General features: G+C 38.3%; 2 non-coding genes across 2 annotated transcripts; one reads left to right on the forward strand and one right to left on the reverse strand.

The window, feature by feature from the left end:
• Positions 1-3,032: 3,032 nt before the first annotated feature.
• TRNAC-GCA (transfer RNA cysteine (anticodon GCA)) lies at positions 3,033-3,104 on the forward strand. The gene has a single exon. It is a non-coding gene; the product is annotated as a tRNA-Cys (tRNA).
• A 66-nt stretch (positions 3,105-3,170) lies between these two features.
• On the reverse strand, positions 3,171-3,244 carry TRNAV-AAC (transfer RNA valine (anticodon AAC)). The gene has a single exon. It is a non-coding gene; the product is annotated as a tRNA-Val (tRNA).
• Positions 3,245-7,471: the final 4,227 nt, after the last annotated feature.

Consider the following 7,471-nt stretch of genomic DNA (forward strand, 5'->3'; position numbering starts at 1 on the left):
AGAGAGAGAGAGAGAGAGAGAGAGAGAGAGAGAATATATCGGTGTAGTGTTTGATTGTTTGTTGACTGATAGTTGGGCAATAATAGGGACAAGCGATAGAAAAAAAAGAGTAAAGTTAGGAAAAGTTTTTGTTGGTAGTCCATAATAAATTCATAGTGTTGGTAGCGGGACTAGGTGAGTGTCAGAAATATGGAGACAAGACCAAGACAAAGAGATAAATAAAAGCAGAGATACAAAGACCAAAGACAAAAGACAAAAACAAATCATATAATATCGTAAATTGTCACACAAATTTAAGAAAATAACAGTGATTTACTTGCGCCTATTGTTCACTTGCGCCTTTGTGTATTTGTTTTGGTTGATAGTTTTTTAATACTATATGGATGTGTATTTCAAATTTTTTTTTCCGTTTATCTCCGGCCCCCCTAGCTTGAAATCCTAGGTCTGTCCTTGATTTTAGGGTCATGCTAACAAGTGCCTTTAAAACATTGGTTAACAATCCATTTTAGGAAAGTTTTGATATTACTTTTATGAGAAATGAAAAAAATTGTCAAAACATTAATTGTTTTTTTTTTTTTCTATAAAGACTTTCTTTAAATGAATTATTAACCAATGGCATTCGTTAGTATTTTCCTTTAATTAAATCATGTACATTGAAGGCAAATACTCGACATTTAATTAAGCATTGACTGGTGCATAGAAAACATAGATGCACCATTCACTTCAAACATCAACCAGCACTCAAATGGTCCAAACTTCAAAACATAACAACAGAACACACTACAACAATCCAAACTTCAAAACATGGAAACATAAATGAAGTCCTAGGCCGGCCAATCAAAATTTTTTTTTTTAACAGGTAAAAACAGCAATACTCAGATACAGCAAAACAAGACAAAACAAAACAAATACTCTCAAGTCTCAAATCCCAAATTCCAATTAGAGAAAGCAACCCGAGAACCTGTACGGCCAAAAGTCCAAAACAATGCCATGCAAGTTGCCGTTCAAGTCGTAACTAAAAGTCGAACTAAAGAGGGCATTACCGTCATTCTCCTTCTCTCCACAAATATTTATTAATGCAAACGTGCCTCCATGCCATACCATTCTATTTCGTCAACACCTAGTAGGAACTCGGAACAACCGCATCACAAAAAACTACTATTTCAAAACACGTTCTCTCCTCATTCCTCACTAAATTTCACAATAAACCTTCATTTCCCAACAACCACCAATCATGTCTCTGACATTCTTTCACTCAATCTTCCACCAAGTCATATCACGGTGGCCGCTACTATTATGCGTGACAATGTGGACGGTTCTCTTGATCTCAATTGTGGCCGTGGCATCGTTTGCTCCAGCGATTACTTTTGTGAATGCCATTTCTCCATCTTCTTCATTGTTCTCGAAATCATGTAATGTGGAGGGCTTTTTAAGGATTCCTTTGGATTATCCCAAGGAGGTGATGTGCTTTCCTGCTAACATGGTGAGGACGTCCAAGTTTGATGTTTTTCTTCCAACCGTGTTTGCAGCTCTTGTAGTGGTTGTTTCGGCTTTCGTGGTTCGGTTTTTGGGCTTGTGGGAGAGTGAGACAGATTGATGATCGTTAAAAATAATCAGAAGTTGTTGTCATTGTTCAATGTTAAGTTACTGTGTCATTTTAAGAAGAGAAGAAGAAACAATAACAGAATGATCAATCATGTTTTAAGCACATTTTAGAAAGATACGTTTTTGCTATTTATTTTTAAGAAAAAAGTTTTATGTTATATTGTATGTGGAAGTTTACAGCAAGTGGGGAGAAATTTTTTGAACCCAGAATCTCTCCATGGAGAAAACCAGGTAGTATCGAAATTTCAATTAGATCAAACCTACCACGATTGACTGATTCGAGGTCAATTGTGGAACAATTGAGTTTATTAAACCTTTGTTAAATCTTCCTAAATGATAGTCACAATTTTCTCACCAGAATTGCGAAGTTATTGGGAATTGGGCAAGTGTGAGAGACCATGGAATGAATCCCATGCCACCAGCTGAGAACATATTGCCAATAGGCAACAGGGATCACTTTGGGAAGTCTACACTTAATGAAAATCAGGATCTTCTATATAGTTTTGACTTTTGAATAACTCAATCTTAGAATTCTTAAAATTGTATTCATTTATTTGGAAATAAGTTAATCTACACAATTCAAGTGATAACTTGAGTATCTTTTGTTGTGTTTTATGTCTGTGATTCCAATCACACCTCAACCTCCCTTATATATGAAAAAATAAGTGAATTATCATATCAATATTTATTTAAATAATTCATATCTTGATACAATATAATTCACCAATTATAGAATAAATAGATAATATTTTAAGAACTTCAAGACAAATAATCCTAAACCAATTAAAAGTTGAATTGCTTTGTGAATTATTTATTTATTTTATTTTGGTTTAAAACCCAGAGCAACTTTACAAAATTGGTAAAAGGCTGAAACCCATTTGTTCAAGAAACAAGATGGTCTTAAAAATAAATAAAATAAAAAGAAACAAGATGGTGTTAAAAATAAATAAAAAGAAAAAGAAACAAGAGGGCTATAGCTTTTGCCTTCCGAAAATCAATCCTCCTAAAAAATGGCCACCAAAGAAAGTCTTAAGACACATTGTGTTGATATTGGCTAAGGGCTGTCACTATGAGAAAGTATCTTGTTTGCGGATCATATATACAGCCCATTTGAGATGTGATTATTTGCTTTAGTTTATTTGAGATTTTAGTTTCTTTTTTACATTATTTATAAATCTCATTGTAATATTCAACTAGTTTTTAACTCTTTTTTTTTCTATACTTTCAACAAAAAAAATTTAGTTTTAATTAAATAAGTTATTTCCAAAACGGCTTGTAATGATTATTCATAATTGGTGTACTTCATCATAACTTGTATGTTATGTCTCTAGTTGGACCCAATATTGCTATGTAACGGCCAGGTATGAGACCATGAAATGATTGTACCATTATTTAAATAATAGATGTAGCCCGACCATATCAACTTCGGGTCCATAGCTCAGTGGTAGAGCATTTGACTGCAGATCAAGAGGTCACCGGTTCGAACCCGGTTGGGCCCTATTGTTATATGTTTTTTCTCTTGTCTGTGAAAAGCATCCAAGTGCAAAAAAACTGAAATTAAATAATGGCGTCGCCCGGGTTTGAACCGGAGACCTTCAGTGTGTTAGACTGACGTGATAACCAACTACACCACGACACCATATTGTTATTATTTGCTTTTGTACTATCTCATTCTTGTCAAAATCCAATAAATGAAAGACATGTATATAAAAATAATTACTCACTAATACATGTTTTTCATTTGTTAGTAATTTAGTTATCTATACTATTATTTAAAAGGCTTCTCCTATTTTGACCGGATTTTTTTTTGTTTCAAAATACCTTTATAAACTACATTTAAGTAGGGGCAAAACTTGAGGATTACTTAGTAAAAAATATACCTCTAACTCACACCTAAAACATTTTCTACAAAATAGGATCACTCTCTCACTAACCCACTTCTTCAAAACAACTATGCGTTTGTGGTTATTTCTTTTTTCCTTTTAAAAAAATCATCCTCACATTATCTTCAAATCAATTTTAAAAAATAAAAAAATAAAACATCCTCAAGTTTATCCAAAAAATAAAAAAACTAAATAGATATATATATATATAGATATATATATATATATATATATATTACAATTTATTTAAACTGTTTTAAACTTCTTTTTAAAAATTAAAAACAAAAAACCTAATGAAAAAAAAGACCCACGTTTCTATCAAAAAAGTTATTTATTCTTTCTCAGATTGAAGACATTTAGTTTAACTCTACATCCTCTTCTTTCTATTTGGTTTCTAAACAATTTAAACAGACTTTGTCAGAGGCTCCTTCTTATACTTTTGGATTTGGTTTCTAAACAATTTAAACAGATATTGCCAGAGGCTCTAACAACTTTGTAGATTCTATCTTTTGTAAGTTCCCTTTTCTTTTCTTTTTTCTTTTTTTTTCTTTTTTTCTTTTCTTTATCATTGACTTTGTTTAAGTTCTTATTTGTCATGGCTATCAAGCATTCAAAGTTTGAGAAGTGCTTACTTATGGGTGAATGTGATTTTTTTATAGGAATTTAAGGTTGTTTAGATGCTTGCTTATTATCCATGGTTGACTTAAAAATTTCAATCAAGAGGTTTTGTGCTTGAGAAAGAATACTAGTAAGGATTATCTATACTACTATTTAAGTAGCTTCCCTTCTTTGGACCAGATTTTTTTGTTCCAAAATACTCCTACAGACTACGTTTAAGTAGGGGGAAAACTTGAGGATAACTTAGTAAAAATATATCTCTAACTCTCACTTAAAACATTTCCTACAAAATATGATCACTCTCCTACTAACCCACTTCTTCAAAACAACTATATGTTTGTAGTTATTTCTTTTTTCCTTTTAAAAAAATCATCCTTACATTATCTTCAAATCGATTTAAAAAAAAAAAAACTTCAAGTTTATCCCAAAAAAAAGCTAAATAGATATTGTAAGTGCACAATTGCACCTGGACCCAAGAACAGTTACGGGTTCAGGCCCAATGAGCCTTAAACAATATGAATTTGTAGAGTGTGGGCTTGAAACCCAGGTTAGAAGTATGTGAGGATTAAATGACAAGCCAAAGATTGCAAACACTCGAAAAATAATGGAGAATATTGTAAATCAACCTCCTCGGACGTAAGCCAAGAGTTCTTATTATATTATCTTTCCCCTTTTTTCTTTTCCTTTTCGATTACAAAGAAGTCCATCCCCCCTTTTTCTGTTTTAGGTTGCCCCTTAAATACTCCTCTTTTTGATACTTTGTACGCGTGTTGTCCCATCTCCCCCTTAACCTAGATATTTCTTTTCTCAGTGCCTTTGAATAGTAACCAGAAGTTTCTCTTCCACTGTTCAGGTGTCACTTCCCCATTAATGCGGCCAGGGTGATAGGTGCAAGGTCTTTAATGTGGAGGTAGCAGCCTTTATCTTTGACATTTCTCCAATATTAGTGCTTCTAGGGCATTCAAGGGTTCACCCCCTTTAACCATTGGCCTTGATCGTGTCATTCCCTAACCTTTACCATGAAATCCCGAGTTCTCCGGTGTCCATCTGCAGAGAAATTCACCCTCGGCTAGATCCTCGGATCATCGGCGCATGGGCCGACCCATAGTACTAACAAGTCCTAAACCCAAGAGCAGGTCGGCCTTCCTTAGCATGGCCCAACGGCCCATGTACCCATCAGGGTCTTTTTACCCCCCACAATAGCCCCTCAAAACTCTAATTTTCAACGTCCGAGGAGAAAAATAGGGTTTTGATCTGACGAGAACTTACTCCACACACTTTGTGAGTTATGGCACGTGTGGAAATCGTTTCGCGTCCCAGAAGATGCCACTTGGCGGTTTTATTTTCAAAAACGCGCGTATTTATTACTGTAAGTTACACTTTGTCCCCCACGTTCAACGGTGAGATGGGCATCCAACGGTCCTCGTTACTCCACGAAATTTTAGGCGGGACAAATATAATTTCGAGGCCGCCTTTTCGCACGTCGTGACGCTTCGGGAACCTGCGCCTTCATTTAATTCCTCAGGAGCTAATCCCATCAAAACATCAGCCATCATACCTTACCTGCAGAAAACCGTGGAAATTTGCACACCTTCAACCTTGTAAGTTCTTGCTCTTTCTATTCTTAACCTTTTCTCCTCGGTCTTTGTCCTCGGCTGTCACTACAAACATTCTCCCTTTTAGAGTTTAATCTCTCGTTCCTCTGTAATGGGAAGATTCAAGTGTCTAGTTGATACCGCCGCTGGGATGGAAGGCTTTAGGGCCAAGTATCGTATTCCCAGCGACGTAGGTCTAAAGTATTGTCCGGCGGAAGCAGGTGGCGATTCTAGGAAGAGGGAGAGGTTATCATCCCAATGATAGCCTTTATAGATGGTGGGATGACCCTCCACAATGAAACCTGGTAACTAGGGAGTACCTCGCAACCACCGGTTGTGCCCCGACCAGTGCCTCCCAAACGTTTTTAGAGTTTTGGGTAGTGTCGATGCTCTAAATGAGCAAATGGGTCTGAACCTCACCTGGCACGATGTCATCTTTCTGTATGAGTCCCGTAAACTTTCCAACGTAGGTTACTACATTAAGTCCCGTTCTAGTGTCGTTAGGTTAATCTCCTGTCTGCCCAAATCCAACAAAGGCATGAAGGACGACCACCTGATCGTCTCTGGGAACTGGCACGACGGCTTCCACTGCCCAGTTGAGTGGGGGGATCCAGGTGCGATGCCGTAGGATTAATCTCCCCACAACACAACTTCCTCTAACACACACAGAAATGCGTATTCATACTTACTTAAACTTATTAAATATCTGTGTGAATCTGACCAGGTTTGTTTGTTTTGATGTCTTTTTTGCAGATAAGCAACACGTGCGTCCTCGTTTGAGTCACTGTAACGTCGCAGACCTAAACCGAGTACTTCGCTCCGAGGTGTTCATTAGCGAAGACTTACAACTGCTGGGCACGTTCGTCTCATTTGGGTACACTCCCATTTCCTCGGACTTCCAGGAGATAGAAAACGCCATAGTTGCGGGTGACCGAAGACGAAGGAGGATAAACGTAGCCCGGCCCCACTTTCTGGACGACCACGATCTCTCGGACGCCCCTCACACCGTTTTGTACAATCAGCCTATAGCAGCAATTCCCCTCGCCGTGTTCGGCAGCGCTGGATCGTTCCAGGAAGAGCAGTGTCTTCTTCGCATACACTTGACGACGAGATGGGAATTCCATTTGAAGACAGGAGACCTCGCGGGGAATCGGTTGTTGTACTTTTCGACGAGGAGGAAGAAGCCACGAGGGCCTCTGGAATTGCAGGGTTTGTGGTTGCCTACCCGAGGACGAATCGAGGAAGATATGGGCGAGATGCGGGTCTCTCCTAACCAATAGAGTGAAGGTTGTGGAGAAAAAGACGGGGACGTCCCAAGTTCCCCCATCTTTACCACCTCCCCTCCTCCAAGTCGAAGCCAAAACTTCCAACGAGGATCCCAAGAAGAAGAGAAAGGGGGATGCCGAGGGACGATCAATAAGGACCCCGAAACCACGACAACAACTCGCGGTCAGCCAGGAGAAGCTGGACAAAGGCAAGGGTAGGGCCCGCTCGGTTGAAAGCGGGGAAAGGACGAGGCCGAAGTGCGCCGAGCACTGACCACCTGGTCCCCCGACCTAAGACTGGACGGCGCACCCATCTCCTGCCAATCCAGTATAAGGGCGGTTCAACAAGGCCATGCCCACCACTTGGCCGAAGTGTTGGAGCGCCTTCTTCTATTGCCCAAGGACATGGAGACCTTGGAAAAAATGAACCAGCCACAACTGTTCCTTTCCTTAAAAAGGGATTTAGCGCTGGTAATTTTACCCCTTTTTAGGAAGATTTCACTTT

This window comes from Castanea sativa, chromosome 8 (assembly GCF_040712315.1).
Source record: "Castanea sativa cultivar Marrone di Chiusa Pesio chromosome 8, ASM4071231v1".
Classification (NCBI taxonomy): Eukaryota; Viridiplantae; Streptophyta; class Magnoliopsida; order Fagales; family Fagaceae; genus Castanea; species Castanea sativa.